Here is a 23,453-nt window from a genome sequence, read left to right on the forward strand (position 1 = left end):
AGATTAAAAAGATAAGTAATGTCTTGAATACTCAAATGTCTCTGTATCTCTCTGTCTCTCTGTCTTCACCACCATAATTAAGCCATTCAGTTATCATAACTGCCCACTGAGTAGATTTCCAAAAACAAAAAGGAAGCACGGCAGATGGCAGAAAAGTCAGAAATGACTAATTTGGATAGGAAATCGAGATGCATTATAATAAATGTTGGTGCTGAGAAAAACATCTCCATTTTATGGACCAAGTTGCATATGCAATTTTCCCCAAAATAGCAGTGAAACCTTTTAAGCTAGAATATGTTATAAGTAGTTTTGTGTTTTAGATAATCTGCTCTGACAGCATTACGGAAAACCTACTGGAAAGGAGAACCGAAATTGTAAATTTGTACAGGAAAACTAAATATATTTTCTTGCTGAAGTCTAGGCAAGTTTAGGTATATTGGGTTCAGGATGAGTCCATGACAACCCAGAGAAATAAAAACAGGAAATAGAGGTAGTGTTTACTGACTTAAAATAAAAATCAAACAACAGTTTTGGTATTCTGGCTTGTTATTTTAATGAATGAGCCTTTCTTGTCTGACAGAAATAGTAATCCTGGGAGGATAAGAGATGGAATCTTGTAGATTGTAAAAATGGAAGTGAGATGTATATCAACCATTGCAGCAAATGTAAGTTTGAAAGTATAAGCCAGAGATTCAGAAGGGACTTTGTGCAAATGACATTATGTTGTGACTAAATCAAGCATACAAAAAGCACCATGGGTTTAATGTTGCTTTCATGAAAGATAAGATACTTTTAAATTTTTAAAATTTATGATGATCTAATGAATGGTAGACAGGAAGATTGATTATAAAGATATTCTCTTTACTGTCTTCAGGAACATTGGCTCAGTGTACCCCTCTGGCAAGGTGATCCTGCTCTGTCCAGAGAATAAGAGGGTGCCTCAGATGTTATGCTATTGCGGTGAAGCGACCCCCATGACCATGGCAGTTCTTATTTTAAAAAAATCATTTAATTGTGGTTTGCTTACAGCATCAGAGGTTTAGTCCATTATCATTATGATGGGAACCCTGGCAGTATGAATGAAGACATGGTACAGGAGAGTAGTTGAGTTCTACATGTGAATGAACAGGCAGAAACACAGAGGCACTGGGCTTGGCCTATACTTCTGAAACCTGGAAGTCCATCATCTCCAGTAATACACTTTCTCCAACAATGACACACCTCTTAATTCTCTTAATGCATCTCCAATAACACTACTCCCTGATGACCAAGCATCAGAATATGAGTCTATGTGAGCATTCATTCGTATTCGAATCACCAAAGAAAGGTAGGAATGTTAATCTGTTATAGATGGCAGTGTGCTTAATAGCCTTCATATAGAATTTAACCTCAGGTGAGAGACCTGCTCTAATTTACAGAGAAAGAATGATTTCCACCAAGAGCTTCTATACTACAAATACATGAACTTATCAGTGGATTCCCTTATTCATGAAACTGAACAACTTTATATTAGTTGCACTGAAAGATTTAACATCCTGACACTTGCTAATTTGTAATCATGAGTATATTTCTATAAACAGCCCACAAAGAGATATTCTTCACACCTAATCAAAGGTTCTTACATTATCTAAAACACCATCAATAGTAAACAGTTTGTGTACTTTTACTATCAATTTAGTTAATAAAATTATTAACTATTTTTCTAAATTGGTGGATACAAATCTTGATATTAATCATGATAAAATAATACTCCTACCAAGTTAAGAAACTTGTGAATCTAAATTAAGAAAACACCTTTGATAGTCCTACAATTCAGAACTGCAGATTGTAGATATTCCAGCTTCTGAAATAGACACAATATTTAAAAACATCTTTATTTATGGTTAATGTAAGAGAAATCAAATTTTGTTGCTGAACTACTAAGTTGTACCTCAAGGTGACTCTGATTGCTTTGCTTAATGCAAAATATTCAACATTTTTAAGATTTCTATTTAAGATTTTAATCTTTCTTTACTCTATTTCATCTTCCCCTTCCCACCTGATCCTCCCATTCCTACCCTCACTTGCTCTCAGTCTGCCTGTAAAATCTAGTCTATTTTGCATATCTGGGAGATCCATGTGCAATCCATGTGTAGACCCTTTCTCTACAACTAAACTTTCTGGGTCCATGGATCATGGTTTAGTTATAATTTACTTAAAGGATAATATCCACTTAGAAATGAATATGTACCATATTTCTCTCTCTGAGTTATCAGGATTTTTTTTCTAATTCCACCTATTTGCAAATTTCATGATGTCATAGTTTTAAAAGCTGAGTAATATTCCATTGTATAAATCTACCACATTTTCTTTATCCATTCTTTTCTGTTGAAGGATATCTAGGTTGTCTCCAGATTCATTATTATGAATAATGAAGGAATGAACATGATTGAGCAAGTGTCCTTGGGGTAGGATAGAGCATGCTTTGCCTATGTGCCCAAGAGTGGTAGAGCTGGATCTTGAGATAGCTCAATTCCCAATCATTCCAATCATATTGATTTCCATAGTGGTTTTACAAGTTTACACCTCTATCATCAGTGGAGTAATGTTCTTCTTGCTCTTCATCCTCACCAGCATATGTTATCACTTGTGTTGTTGATATTAGCCATTCTAACAGATGGAAGGTAGAAGCTCAAAGCAGTTTTAATTTGTATTTTCCTGATGGCTAAGGATTTATTCACATACTCTTCATCCATTTGAGTCTTCAATATTAAGAATTCTCTGTTTAAATTTGTGGCCCAGGTTTAAATTATACTGCTTGAATTTTGATATCTAGTTTTAGTTATTTATATATTTTAGTGATTAATATGAATTTATGTGCATCATGCTACATACAGATATCAAGCCTGGCCAGTACAATTTGTTGAAGTTGCTGTCTTTTTTCAGCATGTATTTCTAGCTTCATTTTCAAAATCAAGATATCTATAGGTTGTAGATTTATGTTTGGGTCTTCAATTGAAGTCCCTTGATTAATATCTGTTTTATTTTGATACTATGCAGTTTTTATTGCCATAACTATGGTTCAACTTAAATTTGGAATGGTGAGACCCTCAGCGGTTCTTTTATTATTCAGAATAATGGTGCTAGGTATGGATTTTGTCTTATGTAATGGGTCATAGTTTTATTAAAAAGTGGTTGGTTACCTCTGTTTTATTCCAATATCGTATCTGTGAGCATATTTTTCCAAAATGATTGATCCTTTGTATTTTAGAGTCAGAGCTGAGAAGACTAGTGATAACTTTTCTCCCCTAGTAACATGCATAGTACCTTCAATCACTATTAAATCTAGTTATTAAGGATGGGTTTTCCAGGTGAATACATGCTTTATTTTTTCATGTTCTATGATGCAAGTGTCTTCAGCAATAGGGTTTTATTGTCATGTTCTGAAAGATAAGCAAAAGTATTGACAATAGCCTATAATTCTTGGGAGTATGTATGATCTTACTGGCCAATGACTCCAAAAGAGGTGACCCATTCTTAATACCAGACTTTTCATTTGTTAGCTTTTGGGATCTAGTAAAGATATTATTGCTCATTTATAAAGCATGTGTATTTCAAGTCTCACTGCTTCTCTCACTCTCTCTCTCTCTCTCTCTCTCTCTCTCTCTCTCTTTCTCTCTCTCTTTCTCTCTCTCTCTGCTGTGTGTGAAGTTTAATACTAAATTACTATATAACCTTTTCAAAAGTTTTTTTTCCCATTTATCCTTCTATGAAATTCTGCTCTCTAATTTCTATCCCTGTTTAACCCTCCCTGTTCTATTACTCCCCTTTATATTTTATATAACTGTGTTTTGTCTCTCTTTCTTGAATGCCTCTTCCCCTACAGCACTGATTTCCTGACTTCTATGGATTCTAAATGAAGTATACATATCTAAACATTAGATGCTACAATCCATAAGAGAAAACATGGGGAATTTATCTTTCTGTGCCTTGCTTATTTCACTTAGAATGATTGCTTATACTTCAATCCACTTATCTCTGAATTTCATAATTTTGCATTTATTAATAGATGGGTAGTATCCGACTGTATAAATGCACCATATTTTATTATCTGTTTACCAGTTGATAGATACCAAGGCTGTTTCTATTCCTGGGCTATTTAAAATTAAAATATCAACACATATGTATGAGCATATATCTCCGTGGTAGGGTAATGGGTCTTTTGGGTATATGTATGGCCAAGACTGATATAGCTAGATCATATGATAGATTTATTTGCACCATTTTGAAAATCCCCTCTCTGGTTTACATAGTGATTGCATGCATTTTTACTCCCACCAGCAGTGAATATTTGTACCTCCCAGTTCTTTACCTATGCTAACATTTCCTGCCCAAGAATTTGTGACTAAATGGATCATAGTCCACAGGGAAGAACCTAGTATTGTTATTACACTAGATGGTTATAATATTAAACTGACTCATCATACTGTAGATTAGTGTATTAGTTAACCATCATCATCCTCAGTTTATGGCAATTAGCACAAAGTCCCACAACTGATAAAGTTGTAGAGAATCGGACACTGTGGAATGAGGCAGTTCTAATTGGGGCATCTATATCGTACCTACCCATTCCAATGTTTAGAGATCATTCTAGAAGATGGGGTAGAAAGATTCTAAGATCCAGCATGGCAAATAACTACAAAGAAATAGTGATTTCCAAATGCAGCAGCTTAGTTTCCCACCACTCCTCTGACCTTCACAAGTTCAAGCTATCAAAAAAAAAAAAAAAAAAAAAAAGGGCCTCTAAGCCCCACTATTTGCATATAGGAAATTGGCAATCTATAGATTTTAGGAGAGGAAGAGTCCATTCTCTTTAAAGTGTTGCCCATCATAGAACAATCACACTCTAGTGGAAATCCACATTCCCAAAAATATGTTGTCAATACAGTTTGGAGTAAATAGATTTAAGAAGAAATTAAGACATAAAAGAGAGAAGTGGTGATAGATCAGGGAACACTTGGATGAAGGGAATGAATGCAATAAAATACATTGTATGAAAATATCAAAGAATTAACTAGAAATAAATAAATGGTTAAACCTTTTCTTGATGCCCTCCAGATCTCTCCAATGTCATCATTTTAGATTTTTATAGTTTCATTTTTTTGTTCATGTCTATATTCTATTGTGAGTTACATGCATTTTTGTCAAGTGTCTAACTAGAGTTTATGTTCATCTAAATTCTGTTTTTCTAATTTGAATATTCACTGGTTCCAGCATGTACAGGGAAGGCCATGTCTTCCCTTTTATTTTTGGACCTTGAGCAAATATCAGTTACTTTATACATTTGAACTTTTTCCTAGGCTCTATGTTTCATCTCATTCACCTAAATGTTTCTTTTAGCATCAATATTATATGGTCTCTGTTGCCTTGTCTTCATGGTAAAGTCTTTTTAGTAAATCATGTAATCAGTTCATTAAATTCATTTTTCTCTTTCAACAATGAGTTGGTGATTCTAAATTCAAACAGAGACACTCTTTGAAGATATCTTCATTCAATATAAATAACATTATACAAACTGAACAGATCATATTTATGAATATAAGCAAATACATCATATACATATGTTTATGTGACAGCAATCAATAAAAAAGGGGCCACAAACTTGAGAAAGGAACTTGAAAAAGAACAAGGATTAGTATATAAAAGAACTGGAGGGGAAGGCTTGAGGAAAAAATAATACAATTACATTATAATGTCAAAAATAAAAGAAAAATGAGTTAGAAATATTAAAGTATCCAATAAATCCAGTAACAAAAAAATCTCCAACAATTTTAAAATAAAATCATTTAACAGTGAACACACACAATATGGAAAAGATATACCTTTGAATTTCATAATTATAGTTTGAAATATTTAACATGAATGAAGGAATTTGACCAAACTCCTAAGATTTTATGTGTAATCTGTATTCTGTAGTGTAATGAGATGAAGAGAAAAGATATAAATATAAACTACCGTGTGGCATCTAAAAATATAATATACTCTGGTTGGGGGAATGAAATTATGAAAATTCATGAGCTAACAAAACAACTTCAATATAAACAAATAAGAATTAAAATTTACCTGATGTATTAAAGTTTGTCTTGTCCTATCAATCTATTGGAATGTATAGAAAGGCAATATTTCATTTGAAGGAAATATCTGAAGAAAAAATATCTTCAGTTGAAAATTTCCTGAGTTCCAGGAAAACGGAATGCTCAAACAATGCTGGTATGTGATTGGCTAAAGCTGTTATATAAAATTTTCTAACTATAGTATATCAACTTTCCAAATATATGTGTGTGTTCATTAAAACCTTACTTCTATACATAAATTTATTAATAAGTACTTCAATACCTTTTAAAACTCAGAATATTCTATCTCAGATACTTAAATTGACTCTTACTGTATTTTAAAAGAACGTGGGCTCTACACGCCAAATCCAGAAGGGAAATAAGAAAATAATGAGCAGCAAGTAGGTTCCGAGGTCAACAACCAAACAGATTGTGTATGTCTTACAATGAAAACGACCACCGTGCTGTAGTGCTGTAGTTCATTGTAGTATGCATGACTAAAATGAATACTTCCAATCTAATGTAGCATGAAAATAAGGTGTCTCATGAACAAATTGTGTTCAGGGAACAAGGCAGCAGAATTTCAATGTTTATGTCATACAATACAGAATCACAACTATTCCTGGGACAGTTGTGAAGTAGTATAAAATGACAAGAAAGTGGAGGAGGACATAAAGTCTGAGTTTGGTCAGTTTCCCACCAGGACAGACTCATGAATTCCAGCAAATCAACATATTCTATGATTTTGAAGATGCAAAAACTACATTTTTAATATAAATACTTAAAATAAGATTAAGATAGCAATGAATCATGCTTACAGTCTAAACATGTCTAAATCTGGTGTTTCTCTTGTCCCAGCTATAGAATTGTCTTAGAATCTCTAATAAAATTCATTTACAGTAACAGACATAAATTAGTAACCTTATCTAACACTGGTGACCACATCATTATTATATTAGATACTAATTCCTTTCCAAGATATCTCTAGAGCTAGATTCTCAACTCATTTGCCAAAAAGAGAGAAAGAAAAAGGGCTGTTAGAGATTATTAACAGCATTTTAAGATATAACTTGAAAGGCAGCAAAAACATTCAGAGAAAGATTGCAAAGATACTTCAGCATTGCACTCTCTTAAGAGCCAAACCCGCACCTAAATGTGTCTGATCCTCTCATTACTTCTGATAACCCCAGTACCTACAACTGTGTCAAAATATGTTCCTAATGAACTCTAATGGCTCATTTTAAATATTTTTATTGAAAAATTCTTCATAGAATATATTCTGGTCATAGCCTCCCCTCACCTAACTCCTGCAAGTCCTTTCCATCTCCCATCCACCCAACTCCATACCATTTCTTGCCCCCATTCTCTTTAGAAAGCAAATGAGCACCAAACACAACAAATAAAAAGAAAAACAAAATAGAAAAACACAAAGAAAAAACACAAGAATACACACATCTTTTGGGGCTAAATTCAAGACCTGCTTCACTTGAATAAAGATCTCTGGGGAAATAAAAACAAAAACAAAAAAACCAAAAAACGTTCAGGTTTCTGTAAACGGGCAAGCTCAGTCTCTAGGCCCTGTCCCAACTGCAGGTACCATTGTCTTCAACTATGTAGACAGGGACAAAACTGAGTCTCATGTTAAAATGAATAAATAATAATAACCTTAAGTTATAATTTAGATATAATCTAACACAGTGAGTTCCATGTTGGCAAATGATACACTTAACAGACATTCCCATCATCATTGAGGAGGAGAGAATAACCCACAATCAGTCCCTCCAAGGAATACTGGATTGTAAACTCAAAAAGACACTTTTCACTCCCCTCTTATGAGAACAAGGACTTAGAGATTTGAAAAGGGAACACAGGGGTTTTGCAATTAACAGGATAAATATAGAGAAATTAGCAGTACCTGTGCATGGTGTTTAGCCGTAGTATCTTTCAATAGTTTACCTTTTCACTACGTGTCCTATGACTTGTCTAAAGTATTACAAGTCTCATGAGTTTCCCTGAATTACAGTGAAAGAAATTTTGGATTGATTCAGATGTAAATGGTTTCTAAAATATGTATCTGAATAAAGACACGCATGAAAATTGTTTATCTAGACTGGTCAGGGAATACATGTTCTGGTTGACTTAATATCCAAATTAATAGACCATTGTAATACGTGTGTGTGTGTGTGTGTGTGTGTGTGTGTGTGTGTGTGTGTGTGTAATAATTACAGATTTTCAAGCCTTCATATTAAAAGAAAAAAATCAATATTTTTTAAATAATATGCAATTTAAATATTTACCATATTTTATTTTCTTTTTAAATGCCACTCTTTCTTTAAACTAATTAGTCCCACCCTTCACTAACCTAACATTGCATTAATTATACATTCCTGCAGTTTTAGCCACTTGGGGTTTTCCAAAAGGCTCTGTAACTGTAATAAGGCACCAAAACATATCTTCTTTTCTATATCCTGGTTCTTCAGTGGTTCTCTAGAAATGATCATCTTGAGTAGTTTTAGGCTTCCGGAAACCATCCTGGATGATGTTCTGTTTTGTGGTTCATTTTACTGTGAGTTATCATCATTTTGCAGGGCATAGGATTGTTTATTCTCATCTACATATTATTCAGATGTTCTCCATTTCCCTTAGGTCCTGTCTAACTTCCTGAAATTACTCTCAGTGGCTTTCATATTTTGCTTCTGTGTTTATGAAAGAGGCAAAGGTAGTGTCATATGCACATATAACTCCTAATAGGCTCACATGCATCGTGACCTCCATCTCTAGGGCACATACCCACTTCTCAAAGGGCTCAGAGGGAGTGCTAACCACTCTTGTGTTTACTTATATAAATCATTTTTTGAAAGCCTAATCCTGCATACTTGCAGGCAGTCTTGGACAGCCTAATCAGCAGTTTAAAAATTCAGAACCAAAATATCTCAGGCAATATTTAAAATGATTGTCTTCATTTTTCTATCCTGAGGAGAGAAGCCAGGTCACCTCAATAGAGTGGGAAGTGCTCTACCCCTGAGCCCATAAATGCAGGCTTAAAAACATAAAAAGGATGGAAAAGTAAAGACAGAACTCAGGTTTATGGCTTAATTAAGGAGGACAATAAATGTTATGACTAGATAAGCTATTTTATTAATATTATAAATTAATATAAATGTTAGCCTTATCAGTAAATTTTTGATAAGTGCTTAAATGTATATATATATATATACATATATATATATATGTATATATATATATATATATATGATGTAAGATGAGGTATCCTCTGTCCATGAAAGAGGATTGCACATATAAAATCTGTATTAGTATGAGAAATAGAGGAAAAAACCTTTACTTACATTATTTGTAAGTATATGTCTATCTTCCACATGTATATTTACATCATTACTTATAACACCATTTAATCCATAACTTTTTAGTATTATGGTAAAATGTAATTAATATTGTTACAATAATTCCATAATTATGGACGATTTCTGCACATAGTTAGCCATTCAGAGCACATTTTATATAAAATTAAAAGATAGTAACCTTGAATGATGCCCATTGACACATAAATCATACTATAAGAAGCTCATTATAGCTCTAGCCTATTCTCATAGCAAACAGCTGTAATTGACCTCACATTGAAAAACATCTATTATATCTAAACATAAGAAAATGACAATTAAGGTATCATTGAATGCAGAAATCTTTAGAATTTACAAAACAGTCTAGATCAGGATAATGCTAATAGTTTTGGTGTAAGGAGGAACCAAAAGTTCTGGCATCCTTTATTTTAATAGAAGTCACTTTTAACTTGTGAACAAAACAAACTACCATAAGAAACTGCTGCTATACAATCTACAACTACTAATATTATAACACTATGAATTATGCTAACACTATTAAAATTTATTCAAAGTTCTCAATTCAAGGACTACACTGACCCATTTACATAGGAAAATACATGCTATATTATTTGCTAAGATTTCATTTCTCCCTATCATTAATATACACCTAATGCTGCCTTTTAAATTATGAAGCCATGTTACAATTTCTGTAAGGCTGCTTCTGGCTCTTTGTATTTTATTCTAAAGATCAGACATGCTGTAAGATCTCTATTACCTACACCCTAGGGTAGCTTCAAGAGAGGCTGGTTTTTATGACCTCTATTTTCTCTGTATTTTCAAAATAATGAGGTGAAGATCCTCTGAGTTCTTCAAGGGAAACGTTTTAAAGCTCCTTGAGTTTAAAGTCCACCAGCACCTTTTACAAATAAACATGAAGGATATGGTCACATGAAAGCTGATTCTTCAATTGTCACTCTGAGTACTCATTTCATAGGAAATATTAAGCACCTTTTACAAGTAAACATGAAGGATATAATCTTGTGAAAACTGATTCTTCCATTGTCACTCTGAATATTCGTTTCATAGGAAATATTAAGTGGTGTCATCCAAACATTACCTACATACTAAGGGACTGTATTTTGCAGCTTGTTAGCTGACAACACATCAATTTTAAATCCTTTGGTAGGAAAGGTATCCCTTCTCAGCAATGTCGGTTCGCACAGTACAAAGTCTTTGTACTGTGGTCTTTTTGCCTTAATGAAAACCTGTTATGTAATGTGCCCTCTGTCACAAGGGTCCCCAAAGGGCTGAGGGAGAACTATGGTTCAGTATTTCCCTCATTCCAGTCCGGCTTTTCCCATTATTTAACATGGCACTTTCTGAATCTTCAGTCACTCAGCTAGAGTCCTGACACATGCAGATCTTAGATCTCAGAGTCTGCTTTAATAAAAGGCTAAATCATGATATATAGTTTTCAAAGTGGCCATTGGAAGCAGATTCTAAAGTTGCATGTGGGATCCAGATGGAATTTAGGGGAAAATAGATTGTAAAATATTTCAAGGATAGTAGAACAGGTGTAACAGTTCTAACAAAATGCAAAGGAAGGAGTAAGGACTTCTAGGTGAGAGAAGTAAAAGTCTTAAAACCTCAGATTCTCTCAACTTTGAGATTATCAAAAGTATTCACTTTTGTTGGGTGTTTTAGAATGGCTATTTTGGATTGTGGTCTCATAAGCACTTAATTGGCATTAAGGAAAAAGTCAAATAGCATTGCCCTGACTTGTAGTATTTCCAAATGTATAGAGTATAAATATTAGCAGGATGCTGGCTACCATCTGAATCCTTACCTGAGAGTTGTTGTCTAGCAACTGGTTCCAACTCATTGCAGTTCAGCAATGGTCAAGATTTCTCATGATAACCAAAAATATGCAATAATTTTTTTTAAAAAATGTAATGTATACCTGGCTGAGAGATATTGAGAAGGAAGATAATTTACCCTGAAAGTTATATGGCTTGTCTTGAATATTGTCAGACCCTCCTGGGTCCCCTGCAGTGTTTGACCCTACTTGTCAGGCACTTCTGAGTCCCTCTCAATGTTTGACCCATGCTAAGCCCTGCTGATGCATGTAGAAGCCTTTTGTTCCTAAGGAAGGAACGCCCTGGCCCAGTAGCAACACACCAGGGCATGCACCTGGGTGATGGTCCCTTGGTTCCTGTCTTTTGTTCTAAGTCTTTGTTCAGGGGATTTAGGCTGGTCTTCCTGGATTTCTCCCCAGTAAATTTGGGGCAGGTATTCAGTCTTTTGTTACTGAAGCCTTCAGCCAGGTTTTCCCACTGTGCTTCCTAGAATTTTCCACCCAGTCAACTGGGGTATATGTTCAGTGAATAAAGTTACAGAATTGGCATTCTTTCTTAACCCAAATGACCCACATATGGGTGTTTTTTAATCCCACAAGTTTATGCCTGGATCTCGGTACCATTTCCGTGCAGGCATTGACAGGATATTTCTACAGTCTTGAACACAAATGGAATTTCATGATAAAATGACAATATCCCAAGGTGTAGAGAGAATATGTAACAATATAAAATTGGATTTTTAAAGATGTTTACTGATATAAAGACTATTAAACTATGTGACTATAATACAATTAAATGTTTGGAAAGGGTCTTTAGAAATGATAAAATAGGGCTAGAGAGATGGCTCAGCCATTAAAGGCTAGGCTCACAACCAAAGACATAAGAAATGATAAACGATAGGTGGAATTGTCATGCAAGTTTTGAGAAAACAAATACTAAACAATGCAAACAATCTTTGGCAGACAAAAAACATGAACATAAACTTACAAAGAAGGACAGATCACACTGCAAAAACAAAAATATCTATAGTCTCCAAAATTTCTAGAACACTCTCTATTGCTCACACAAACATTAAGGGGATTTCCATGAGAAGGTGAAGAGAACCAATTCTTGAGCTCACACCCAAGGCTACAAACCACTCCTCTATAACAGGGCTTCATAAGGGTAAGGAGGGCAAATGTTCAAAGTACCACAAGACCATAAAGGATAGTTAATGGACAGAAATTCCATTAGCAATTGTCAGAATAACATCAAGGACCAAGTAACAGAAAGGGTGGTAGAAGAACAGTCTATGGAGATTAATTCTAGAAAATAGGGCAGGCATGGTAGAAGACTGGATAAATTAAGCCCCACTGTTATGACTGGCAGTTAATGCTATAGGAATCAGGTGATGGTGACATTGAAGAGTGCTCTCTTACAAATGAACCACAATGCCATGGGGAAATATTATGTTTTGAGGTAACTATGTTCTATTCTCTGGAGATTTGCCTGGGTGCATTCATTTATAAATTTATAAACTGCCTAAATTAAATTTGCCAAACTATATAATAAGGACTTGAATCACATTTACTGAAAGACCCATCCCATGAGTCTTAACTCAGAGCTGCAACAGGCTTGAACGACCCCAGGCATGCCCAGATACCTAGGGCCGAGTCACCGTTAAAACTAACAGACCATAAAAGGAAAGGAATACAGAACAGACTAGGAGTACCGGATCTGGCAGGAAGGGATAAGCCCCTAGCCCCCGACATTCAGGACGTCCCCGCCCACACGTACTCTTTTACCATGTTACAACCTCGTTCGAATATGATTCAAACCTGACAATGTGTGTAGCTATACCTTATTACCTCACCATGTGAAATAACCAATCATATGTGAACATGTCTATATGCCTCGTTTAAATCCACCAATCCCCGTAACTATGCATCTGCTTCTGTACGCCCGCTTCTGCTTCCCCAAACCCTATAAAAGCCCCATGCTGGAGCTGCTGGGCGCGCAAGTCCTCCGAAGAGACTGTGTGCCCGCAGGTACCTGTGTTTTCCAATAAACCCTCTTGCTGATTGCATCCGAGTGGCCTCGGCTCGGTCATTGGGCGCTTGGGGTCTCCTCCTGAGGGAAAGATCCTCTCCGGAGGTCTTTCATTACAATATGAGGCCCCATGGACTGTATATTTTGCTTTGATTTTCCCTTTCCAGGTCCCTGGATATTCTGGAGGGAGCTCCTGCCCCTGCCAGTGGGGCCTCAGTTATTTGTGGGGGTCCAGGGGGACCCAAACCTGAGGGAGAATGGGCGAGAAAGAGGAGCAAGACCAAGCAGTGTCCTTGTCAAGGTCTGTTTATTGAGAGGAATGTACAGCATTTAAAGCTCTGAAGCAGGAATTGAAGCTGAGGGTAGAGGGAGTACTGGGAAGTGCCTAAGGACATAAGGTGAATCATTAAACTGCCAGATATCCTCCTTAGACAAAGAGGCAACAGTCTTCCAGGGACATGTTCTTTCTTTGAAAAGGTCAAGCCCTTCTCAGGAATCTGCTCAGGGCAGGGCACTAGCTTTGCTTAGTCCGGCAGTCTGGTTCCTGACAAGCTCCCAGTACTCCTATATCCTGAGGTGGCCTGTTTCAATTCTTTCTGCTGGCCCTCAGGGCTTCAGTCCTTTTCTCCCACTCAATACCAGATCATGTTCCTCTCTTCCTCTACCACCTGTCCTCCCCCTTCCAGGTCTCTCCCTCCTTCCCATCTTGCATTGCTTTCTTCTCCCTCCCAAGTGGGACTGAGGCTACCTCACATAGACCCTACAGTTTGTTGAATTTTGAGTTTTGTGGAACATATCTATCTTGGATATTCTGTACATTTTTTTGGCTAATATCCACTTATTAGTGAAAATGTACCATGCATTTCTTTCTGAGTCTGAGTTAGCTCAATCAGGATGATATTTTCTAGTTCCATACATTTACCTGCAAAACTTAGTATATCTGCATTCTTAATAGATGAGTAGTGTTCCATTTTGTAAATTAACCACTTTCCTCCTATCCATTCTTCTGTAATGGAACATCTGGGTTGATTCCAGCTTCTGGCTATCACAAATAAAGCCACTATGAACATAGCAGAAAACATGCCCCTGTGGCATGGTGGGGCATCTTTTGGGTATATTCCCAAAAGTGGTATTTCTTGGTCTTTAGGTAGATCTACTTGAATTTTCTGAGGAGCCTCCAAATTGATTTAGAGTCATACCTGTTTGCAATCTCACCAGCAATGGAGGAGTGTTCCTCTTTTTCCACATTCTTGCCAAACTGCGTTATGAATTGAGATTTTTGATCTTAGCTATTTTAATTGATGTAAGGTGGAATCTTAGGGTTGTTTTGATTCCCATTTCTCTGATCAATAAGGACTTTGATTGAAAAGAAAATTATACGAATTCTAGGTTTAAAAATATAAAATTAAAAGAGTTAGCCCCAAAAGCCACAAACTCAGGGCTAAGCCCTGCCGCCAGGAATAGCAGGCCATAAAGATAAAGAAAAAGAATGCAAGAACCAGCTCAGGCTATCGAGGACTGAGCCATAAACCATCCAAAGACATCCCCCCAGCTTACTCAGAGTCATACTTTAACCAGATGTCCTCCAGACCCTGATAAGCCCCTACTTGTGCTTTTCAGCCATTGTGTCCTACAGAGAGCATTCCAGGAAACCGGACAGCCCAAGCCTAACCAGAGGTGTTTCAAATACAAATGCTCCATCAGTTTTGACAAACGTTTAAAAATAATGAGGACCTGAAGACCCTACCCTTCTCCTGATTTAGTAGCTCTGTTCCAGGAACCAGGGGGCCATAAAACCTTCTGGCGTCCCCTTATCTCCTAGAGCCATAAAACAATCCTGTAACTTGTGGTGCATTCCCCTTTGACATCCCCCATCCCCTGGTGCTCACAGCCTCTGCCTTTAAATACTCTTTTTCCCAGCCTCTCGGGGCCGACACCTCTGTCTCCTGCGCGGGATATGTGTCGGCCCGGAGATCTCTGTAATAGGTCTCCGTAATAAACCTCGCCTTTGCTTATTACATCCAAAATGGTCTCTCTGTGTCTGGGGTCCGCGATTTCCCAAGACTTGAGTAAGGGTCTCTCTGCGTGGGATCTTTCATATTTATGGGGGCTCGTCCGGGATCTTCGCGACCACCCCAGACTCCGAAGACCCCTTGGAGGTGAGTTAGATGTTTGTCTGAGTGTTTCTGTGTGAGCGGCGCCGCATTTGTCAGTCTGTGTCTGTCTCTGTTTTGGTTCCACCGTGTGTGTATATATGTGTGTCTTAGTACTGGTCAGTGTTAAGAGGACAGATGGGTATTCCTGCCCTGTGGTAAGAGGGCAGATGGGTATTCCTGCCCTGTGGTAAGAGGGTGGATGTGTATTCCTGCCCTGTAGGAGAGTGGATGTGTATCCCCACTCAGTGCAGCTGCCTTTGTGGTCCGTGAGGACCCCCTGGCTGCGGAAGGGGGGACGCCCCGGGCCCGCAAGGCTGCAGCCCCTGGAAGACGTTCCACGGGCGGAGAACAGTCGGGAGAGCCCGGCTATGGACAGTCAGGAGGACCTGACTCTGGTTTTCTGGAACAAAGGAGATGGAATGCTCCTTTTACCTAGGCGGGAGTGGACGAGGAATCCCACTCCGTCAGAGGTCGAGTTCGGCTGCCTATTTAAATATAGGCACGGACAAGTGTGCTTAGTCGTTAGGACAAGAGGACACTCTGGAATCCTGTTGGGAGGTGGAATCAGATGGTCCATCTCATCCCAAAAGCAGCTAAGGTTAAGCTGCAGTTTGGGCCACGTACTGAAGGTACCAGGCATCTGTGAAAGTTGGTTATAAGATGCTTTGTCTTGATATTGTTTGTCTGGCTTGTTTTCTGTGGTATTGTCGAGTGTCTTTTTGGCTTTTGTTTCGTTTTTGAATTTTGGACTGACGACTGTGTTTGAATTTGGACTGACGACTGTGTTTAAAATCTTGGACTGATGATTGTGTTTGAAATCATGAAACTGTTTGCTTTGTTCGTCATAGAGTTTTACTTGGTCCTCTTGGTGCTTAAGTTAAGATTAAAAATAATTTGCTTGAGAAAAATTGTTTTCTGCCAAGGAGTTTTGTCTTTCTCTCCTGAGCCTCCTCCCCAAGGAGAGAGGCCCCTCCCTTTACTCCCCTTGATCAGCCTAGCTGCTGTTAACAGTTGTGTAAACAGACATTAACAAAAACCTTGAGGACAAAACTGCTCGTAAATAAAAAAGTTCCCCAGATTAGGCCTCCGGTATGAAACAAGTATAGTGAGTAAGAAACTTAATTTTATGGACCCCGCTCTAGTGTCGGTGTTTTGGTTGATAGCCAACGTTAATTTTTTAAAACATAGTGTTTTATCTGTGCTTGTGCTTGAAACACACAGTAGGGGGGAGCGAAATTAGCTGCGGAGCTGCTGCAGCGAGCATGGGGACTTCTCAAGTCTCTCCCAATTTTTCTGGCTCTTCAGGAGCTGTTTAAAAGAAAAAGGCTTAAGGTAAAAAGAAACACTATAAAAAGATTTCTTAGTGAATTACTACACCTTGGTTTGCGATCTCTGGGAATCTCATGGTGGACAGCTGAGATAAGCTGGAAAAGGATTTAAATTTTGCTTAGAAACAAAGAATCTTAAAGGCGGAGTTTCAGCCGGTATGACACTTAGTGCGTAGCTGCCTAAAAGATCAGAAATGCTGTCAACAGGATATGAAAAAGGGACAGGCTGTGTTAGAAATGCTACAGGAAAAATGATCTAAAAAGGCTGAGAGTGAGGTGGGGGAGGACTCTAAGGAAAACAAGAACAAGAAAAGAATTTCTGCTTTTAGTGGCCAGACCTTCAACTCTTGCTCACAGAAAGAGAGTGCTCATTAAAAAAAGTTCTTTAAAGAGCCTGCCTTATCTGCTGGCCCTATTCCAAGAGAGGAGCCAGTCTCCAGCATTAAATTACTTTTCTCACTGGTCATCATTAGCATGGAGAATGCCTTTGATCCTATCCCCACAGCAGCCAGTTCCTGCCCCTGTGGTAGAAATGTCCCAGGTTGGGGGGCAGAGAAGCCCCTAAAATAATTTCAAAAAATCTTCAACAAACTGTAAAGAACTTTGTTTTGTTTTGCCAGTCAAAATTTAAAATTCAGGCTTTGGCTGTGGCTAAGGTCAGGATTAATGTTTTCTTTTCCATGGGCCTTTAGCCCACTGAAAAAGTTTGGTGAAGGACTACTACTACAGTCCTGATATTCAGAGACATGGAGAGAGCTATAGTTTTTTTTTATTATTAAAGGTTGGTACTACTATAGTATTAACAATCTCCTTATTAGATGTAAGAGACAAGAAGCCCCAGGTAAACTGGTTACAATTCTTTTGTCAGCTGTTTAGTATCGAACACCCAGGTTCTAACGTCTCTCCATCCTTTTGTTATTAGTTCTTACTGGAAGCCTAGTGCCATTTAGAGGATGAGTCTCTTGAGCGATAAAGCCACTGAGCTGACACTAAAGGAAAGTACTCCTTAAGGGAAAATCTAAGTCCAGAGAGACAGCCGGTAGCAGATAGGCTGCCCCTCTGCTCACTTTTCTGTTTCACAGACACAAGGTCTTTTTGTCCCAAGAAAGCCTCCTGGCTTAGCTGTGTGACTAAATGCTATTTGCCCTCTTCAGTGGACCTCTATTCTCAAGATTCTCTTGTTTTCTCACCATCCCATTTGAGATGCTTGTTAGTAACTGTTACAGGTCTTCTTTACCACCGAGGAAAGACAAAATCCTACTAGAGGCCAGAAAAAGTGTTCCAGAGATGGATAGAAGGCCCTCACTTCTGCCTGCTCTCTTCAGACACCTAAAGGTAGGGAGTGCCAGGTCTGCTGCCAGGCTCCAAGGGTGGGTCTCTGAGGGGCTAGAAAATGCCCCACCAATCTGGCTAAGATAAAAAAAGGATATAAAGAAAAAGTTACAAAAATTTAAAGGGTTAAGTTGCTGAGAGTTAGTATAAGTTACAAAAAAATAAGGTTAAAAAAAGAGATTAAAAAAAACAGAAAACTAGAGAAGAAAAGAGACAAAAAGAAGAGAAAGTTAGAGAGCTAAAGAGAGATAAAAGACGAGAGAGGAACATATACTGGCCACAGTAGTTAGGGAACCTAGGAAGATAGTACCTGACAACAGAAGAGAATTCCTGGCTAAAGATCAGTGTGCCTAATACAAAGAAAAAGGACACTGGGTCAGGGACTGCCCAAGAAAGAACAAGAGGGGCCACTGGAGAGCTTCTTGGTCCTAGAGTGCTGGACAGGGACCCAATGCTCTGTGCTCCTATGCCCCCCAGTGGGCCAATATCCAAAGACCTTGAGTGCAAGGAGCTACTGGCAACGAACAATACTTATGGACTGCCCGAAGAACAGTGGACCTTGGCGTGGGCCGGGTAACCCACCCACTAATTCATGGTCATCCCTGACTGCCCCTATCCCTTGCTCATGAGAAAACTGCTCTCCAAATTGGCTTGCGTGGGCTGAAATGGCTAGATGAGGCCATGTGTATACATATCTATAGACTGTGTATGTAGAGCTTAAGACCTGTCTCAGTACACCAGTAACTGATGCTGGGAGATGAATGGCTTAGTGCTTTTCTGCCTGAAACACACCGTTCCTGCCAGCCGGGCACTAACAATTATCACCCAATCCAGGACTTAAACTGTGATAGAGTGGCTGATAGAGTGTCCAAAGATGGGACCACTGGTCAGCTGCCATGGACTAGATTCTCCACCGGTTGGGGACAATCTGGTCACCTTGCTGCCCAATCCGGACCTGGAGCCACCACAGCACGAGTGTCAAACACTGACAGAAGCACATGGGTGGAGGAAAGACCTCTGCGACTGGCTGATTGACCCCTGCTGAAAGCCGAGGACCTTGTCCACAGATGGGAACAGTTCTCTTCATGAATGAAGGTCAGAGACAAGTGGGTGCTGCCATGGTGGACAACACAATGTCATCTAGAATGGCTGAACCTCTACCCCCCCCAGCACATCAGCGCCACAGATGCCTTTGCCATCTCTTGGATGCCCGGATGAAGCCAACAACTGTGAGTACTATTCATTGCCCAGGAAAACAGGAGGGAAGAGATTCAGTGACATGGGGCAGTGACAAAACAGATAAAGTGGCTCGGGAAATGGCTATACAGGAGCCTATCCTGGTTACAGGCCTGCAAGAGACAGCCACTGAGAACTAGGATTAGACTAAGGGATGGCCTCACTTAGAAAAGGCCCAAATTGCTTAAAAGATAAAGGACAATGGCACACTTGAGGGGAAGCTATACTCCCCAGAGAACAAAGAAAAGACTCACTTTGCCAAATAAAAAAATAGACTTGGGCTGGGGATTTAGCTCAGTGGTAGAGCGCTTACCTAGGAAGCGCAAGGCCCTGGGTTCGGTCCCCAGCTCCGAAAAAAAGAACCAAAAAAAAAAAAAAAATAGACTCATTTAAGAGATAAGAAGTTTGTCCAAATAGTTAAAATATATATAATAGACTTTAAGATTTTAGCCAAGAGAGACAATAAAAAAGTATAAAATACGTCAATAAATAAATGCTTAACAAACAAACAGGACAAAGAGACCTAGAGAGTTTAACGAAAAGTCGAAGTGAACTTCACTGAGATAAAACCAGAAAATTATGATCACAAGTATCTCCTAGTGCTTGTAGATACTTTTTCAGGAATAGATAGAAGCTTTCCTCACCAAACGAGAGACGGCCTCTACAATCATCAAAAAGATACTAGAAGAAATCTTCCCCAGGTCTGGAATGCCCAAGGTAATCTGGTCTGACAGCGGCCCTACTTTCGTTGCCAAGGTAAGCCAGGGTGTGGCCAAGTATTTAGAGGTCGATTAGAAATTACATTATATTTACAGACCTCAAAGTTCAGGACAGGTAGAGTAAATAAATAAAACTCTAAAAGAGACCCTGACCAAATTAACCATGGAGACTGGCACAGACTGGGTGGCACTCCTTCCCTCTTGCTCTCTTCAGAGCAAGAAATACCCCTTCCAGACTCAGCTTTACCCCCTTTGAGATCTTATATGGGGCCTCAGCTCCCCTGACTGTATTAGATGATGTTACTGAACCAACATGTCATAGTGCCATAGTAATAATGATTTGTGTGCCAGGCTAAAAGACCTACAGGTGATACAGAAAAAAATCTGCTCACAGCTGACAGCAGCCTATGCCTCGGGGACCTCTGAGACATCTCATCAGTTCCAGGTCGGAAGCAGCTACACTGAGCCCAGACACTCGAGCCTCGCTAGAAAGGACCGTACCTGGTGCTGCTGACCACCCTGACAGCCGTCAATTCTCAGCCCTCACCAGCCGTGTACTAGCTGTTAGGGCTGAGAGCTGGGACCTAGAGGGAAATTCAGTCATGTTTGTCCTGGGTTCCATCGAGATAGGTGTGGGGATAGGCTTGATTTCTATTACAAATAATGTAACATTACATATGTTAGTACTCCTAACACTTCTTGGGACTGTGCCTCAGGGATCACAACCTATATAAGTTTAGAAGTTCTGAAAGACAGTCATGACCTTGGTGTATAGGTTCAGATAGTGTCCAGATTGGAATCCTGATGCTAAAGACTTAGTAAGAGACAAAAAAAAGGAGTTGAGAATTACTTAGGGCTAGGGCTATCTAGGTGCTACAAGGGCAGCACAAGGACATCTGCTGTTGCCCTACAATACAAGGCTTATAGAGAATTCAGAACTGCCATTGACTCAGATATAAAAAGAGTAAAAGACTTTTTAGCTGACCTCCAAGAATACCTAACCTCCCTCTCAGAGGTAGTCCTTCAAAATAGAAAAAGATTAGACCTGATATTCCTTAAAGAAGGAGTCTGTGTGCTATACTAAAAGAAAAATGTTGCTTCTATACAGACCATTCAGGAGTAATTAAAGACTCCATAAATAAACTTAGAAAAAGGTTAGACAAAAGACAGACAGAAAAACACATCAGAGATAGTTCGAGAGCTAGTTTAGTAGATCTCCCTGGATGACTACCCTACTCTCTGCTACAGGTGGGCCATTATTAATAATTTTCTTGGTTTTAGTTTTTGGCTCCTGCGTGACAAACAGGTTAATTACTTTTGTTAAAAATCGAGTGGGTGCTGTGCGGTTGATGTTGTGAGACAACAGTACCAGTCAGTTAAGACAACTGGTGAGACCAAATACGAGACTTGATATCAAAATTCTAAGATTAGAATTATTTAGTAGGAGAAGACGGGAATGAAAAGAAAATTATACGAATTCTAGGTTTAAAAATATAAAATTAAAAGAGTTAGCCCCAAAAGCCACAAACTCAGGGCTAAGCCCTGCCGCCAGGAATAGCAGGCCATAAAGATAAAGAAAAAGAATGCAAGAACCAGCTCAGGCTATCGAGGACTGAGCCATAAACCATCCAAAGACATCCCCCCAGCTTACTCAGAGTCATACTTTAACCAGATGTCCTCCAGACCCTGATAAGCCCCTACTTGTGCTTTTCAGCCATTGTGTCCTACAGAGAGCATTCCAGGAAACCGGACAGCCCAAGCCTAACCAGAGGTGTTTCAAATACAAATGCTCCATCAGTTTTGACAAACGTTTAAAAATAATGAGGACCTGAAGACCCTACCCTTCTCCTGATTTAGTAGCTCTGTTCCAGGAACCAGGGGGCCATAAAACCTTCTGGCGTCCCCTTATCTCCTAGAGCCATAAAACAATCCTGTAACTTGTGGTGCATTCCCCTTTGACATCCCCCATCCCCTGGTGCTCACAGCCTCTGCCTTTAAATACTCTTTTTCCCAGCCTCTCGGGGCCGACACCTCTGTCTCCTGCGCGGGATATGTGTCGGCCCGGAGATCTCTGTAATAGGTCTCCGTAATAAACCTCGCCTTTGCTTATTACATCCAAAATGGTCTCTCTGTGTCTGGGGTCCGCGATTTCCCAAGACTTGAGTAAGGGTCTCTCTGCGTGGGATCTTTCATGATCACTTCTTTAGGTGCTTCTCAACCATTTGATATTCCTCTATTGTGAATTGTCAGTTTAGTTCTATACCCCATTTTTTTGATTGTGTTTTTGGTTTTTGGGTGCCTAGCTTCTTCATTTCTTTATATATTTTGGATATTTTCCCTCTGTCAAATGTGTGGCTAGTGAAGATTTTTTTCCCCAGTCAGTAAGTTGCCCATTTGTCCTATTGACTATGTCCTTTGCCTTACAGGTGCTTTCCAGTTTCACAAGATTCTATTTATCAAATCTTGATCTCACAGCGTGAGCCATTGGAGTTCAGTTTAGGAAGTTTCCCCCTGTGCCAATTAGTTCAAGGCTCTTTCCCATTTTCTATTCTGTGAGATTGAGTGTATATGGTCTTATGTGGAGGTCCTTGATATACTTGGACTTGACCTTTGTACAGGGAGATAAGAATGGGCAGATTTACATTCATCTACATGCTGACCTCTAGTTGAACCAACACGATCTGTTGAAAATGCTGTCTTTGTTCCACTGGATGGTTTTAGCTCCTGGTCAAAGGTCAGGTTACCATGGGTGTGTGGGTTCATTTCTGGATCTTCAACTCTATTCCATTGATCTACCTGCCTGTATCTGTACCAATACCATACAGTTTTTATCACTATTGTTCTGTAGTACAGCTTCAGCTCAGGAATGGTGATTCCCTTAGAAGTTCTCTTTTTGTTGAGGATAGTTTTCACTATCCTGGGTTTTCTGTTATTCCAAATAAATTTCCAAATTGCTTTTTCTACCTCTTTGAAGAATTGAATTGAGATTTTGCTGGGGATTGCACTGAATCTGTAGTTACTTTTGACAAAATGGCCGTATTTACTGTATCAGTCCTGCCAATTCCTGGGCATGGAAGACCTTTCCAGCTTCCAAGATCTTCAATTTCTTTCTTCAGATACTTGAAGTTCTTGTCATACAGATCTTTCACTTGCTTGGTTAGTTACATGGAGGTATTTTATGTTACCTGTGACTATTTTGAAGGCTGTCATTTCACCAATTTCTTTCCCAGCCTGTTTATCCTTTGAGTAGAGAAAGACTGCTGATCTGTTAATTTTATACCCAGCCACTTCACTGAAGTTGTTTACCAGGCTTCGTAGTTCTCTGGTGGAACTTTTGACTTCACTTCAGTATACTATCATATCAT

At 38.7% G+C, this 23,453-nt stretch overlaps 1 long non-coding RNA gene across 1 annotated transcript; it reads left to right on the forward strand.

The window, feature by feature from the left end:
- The first annotated feature begins 15,249 nt into the window (after positions 1-15,249).
- LOC148003966 (uncharacterized) lies at positions 15,250-22,209 on the forward strand. Its single transcript, XR_015627070.1, has 2 exons — positions 15,250-15,476; positions 20,440-22,209. It is a non-coding gene; the product is annotated as an uncharacterized LOC148003966 (long non-coding RNA).
- Positions 22,210-23,453: the final 1,244 nt, after the last annotated feature.

The sequence above is a fragment of the Rattus norvegicus genome, chromosome 8 (genome assembly GCF_021556685.1).
Source record: "Rattus norvegicus strain SHRSP/BbbUtx chromosome 8, alternate assembly SHRSP_T2T, whole genome shotgun sequence".
Lineage (NCBI taxonomy): Eukaryota > Metazoa > Chordata > Mammalia > Rodentia > Muridae > Rattus > Rattus norvegicus.